Here is a 3,077-nt window from a genome sequence, read left to right as displayed (position 1 = left end):
TTATCACGAAGCGGGGGGAGCGGAGACGGGGTGCGTCAGCGGCTACTTCTCGCTGAGAGGGGAGGAGGGGGTCACCAAGGAGTGGACAACCGACTTAACCCCTGGGGCGTTTGGCTGCATTATGGGTGGCGACCGGGTTCTATACAGGCCACGGGAGGAAACAAAAACAATCTCTCTGGCTTGAGTAAAACCGACAGGCGCAGGAAATCCAACTCCTGCCCAAGAGTACGCCCGCTGTATATGCCATGTGCGGGAGGGTGGGGAGCCGATGGCGGCTGGCTGACAAGTTTAATTGCCCAACTCTGGCGCTCGGATCGCGTGGCCATGAACTCCTAACCCAACTCCGCGAAAGTTTGGAAACTGAGGGCCGCACTGCGACAAAATGGGCGGGCCCAAAGTGGGACAAAGGAAAGATAATAAATGTGCTATTCCGTGCCTTTACGGGTGTGTTGCGGGAAAATGCAGACTTGGAGGCCCAGCTAGCCACGGCTGGAAAAGCGGCCACGAATGCAGCAACAAAAGAAATTCCTGAGCCACTGCCCGAAAATGGCACCGGGGAAAAGAAAGGGCGGGACAATGAAAAGATTCCACAAATTCCACAAGGAGGAGGGCCAGCCGTGGTACGACCTACGGCCCCGCACCCCCAAGTGGTGCAACCCACTGATCCGCCCCTTGAGATGGCACCGGCCATGAATCCGCCCCCTTACGGAGGGGGATGGCCAGCTGCGTCATTGCCTACGGCCCCACCTCCCGAAATGACGCCACCCGTGATTCCACCCCCTGAGGCAGCACCAGTTATAGATCCGCCCCCTTACGGAGAAGGGAAGTTATACCCGGCCCTCCCAGTTAACCCCGACCCCACTCCGGTCCAAGCCCACCCAATTGCATTAATGAAACATAATATAGACAAACAGGGAGCAGCACGCACGACTATTACGTACCATACCCGCACTTGGCCAGAGATGCAGGATTTGTGCAAGGAGCCAAAGTTAAAGCTCGGCGAAACCTTGGCGATATGGTTAGGACGGTTGCTAGTAGAGTACGGGTCAGAGACGCTGGACCAAGATGAGGCTAGTTTCCTAACGCGTCAAGCCACCTGGAGCGGGGGACATGCCACTGATTTAAATACAGTAACGGGTAATAACCAATGGCCCATTCCACTCCTAGCTCTTGTTGCAGGTCAAGTGCACCAGAAAGCCTACACTTGGCATAACGGATGACCCCTAAAGCCCTCCGCGGAACAGCTGCTGCTAGCTATCATCGGGGTATCCTACTTGTCCTGGAACCCTAGAGCACACCCACTGGGTATAACAATCCAGCAAGCGGGTGGCCCGTGGCCTCATCGACACCTTGCCGATTCCGGCCGGGTCCCGACTATGATGGTGAGTATCGAAGCGTGCGTAGAGGTATATGGGGGCAAGGAGGCCATAACCCTCCGGTTCCTTTTGGGGCCATTGGCTGGCAAACTGTCAGGGAATTTATTAAGTGAACTGCCACGTCTACAGGCCCTCATGGACTCTACAACAACAAACCCCGATGGGCCAGACCCATGATCCACGGCGTGTCCAGTCGAGCATCTGGAGCCGGACCGTCGCCAGCCTGGTCCTCGACGCGACCCCCCCGGCCCGCGGCGTGAATTCCGGGAGAGGGCTATGTTTGGCTTCCTCCTAAACAACACGCAGCTTAACAAACAACAGCTGCGCGTCTTAGGAGACGATGGCCAGCAACTCCTAGCGTCCGCAATGGGTTTTAAGTACCAAGAGAAGCCAAAAAACGAGTAATGGCCGCCGGTCACACCAGCGGCCTACTCAAACCCGACCCCACAGACTCTCGTCCCTACATCGAGCTTGTCGTCTATGACGTCGCTGACCCAACTATACGACGTAAGGTCCTCTTCCTTTTGGACACCAGGGCGCAAATCAATGTCATCACCCCAACGACGCCTCATGTAAAAACCAAAAAGGCCATCAAGGTCCAAGGACTAAACGCCGTCGCTGTCACAACGAAAGTAAAGTTTACAGTGGCCGGATACCACCGCGCATTGGAAGCAGTCCTAGGGGGCATCAACATCCTGGGAATCCCTGGACTCAGAGCGCTCGAACTAAAAGAACAAGTGTTACAAGCTCTTCCAATCTCTGTTTCAAAAATGGATCAGCACAGACCCACACTTCGCAACACGTCTACATGGTGCTACAAGCCAATCCCAACGAAGGGGCCCCTGCGAGAAGCCCTTGTCACCCTTCTACAGCGACTCGAACAACAGGGATGCATAAAACCAGTGGCCACCAGTACTCCACACTCCAAACAAACTAATTGTCATGAACCCAGTTACTGCTCTCATTTTATTTTTTTCAGGTCCGGCAGTGAGCGCGACGGCCATATACAACAGCAGCCCGTCACAAGAGCCACCGGAACATCGGGCCGCTCCGACCTGGCACGCACCAGACCACCATGGGGGCGTCTATCGTGCTGATCCTGTTGAGTGCAGTTGTCACCTCGGTGCCTCCTCCAGACCCTGGACCCTCCAGCTCGATCCTGTCTCTCCTGTTGGTTTGGGCCAACATCACTGGATCCGATAAAGAGTCGGGACTTACTGCATGCCTACGCCTTCCTCTTTGGGAGGACTCTTCTTGGCTAATATATTTGTTAACACCCCTAATTACTTTGTTGTTACCCATTTGTTGTATTGGTATTCCCAATGTGTCCCTCCCTCTAGAACACCAAATCACGTCGATGCGAAAAATTGCAGCAAGAACCAACAACGTCGCAGGACTAGGAAAGGGATGGTTAGCCGACCTTTTCGGCTGGATGGGATGGGATACATCATCTTGGTTAATGCATTTACTAACCCCGCTTATTACCGTGTGCTTGCCATTAATTGCGATAGCCGTAGTTGTGTGTTTAGGTTGTTGTATCTTGCAGCTCATAAAGAAATGACTAATGACGCTTTCTGCTTTTGTATACACCCGCTTGCCATTAGATGACTCCAATGACAACGAGTATGACGACGAGAACGAGCTATAGCCAAAAGTAAGTGGTCACTTGCTGTGCCATGGGCAAGGGGGCATGTCACAACC

The sequence above is a fragment of the Alligator sinensis genome, unplaced genomic scaffold (genome assembly GCF_000455745.1).
Source record: "Alligator sinensis unplaced genomic scaffold, ASM45574v1 scaffold777_1, whole genome shotgun sequence".
Classification (NCBI taxonomy): Eukaryota; Metazoa; Chordata; order Crocodylia; family Alligatoridae; genus Alligator; species Alligator sinensis.
Note: the sequence above shows the minus strand (reverse complement) of the source record.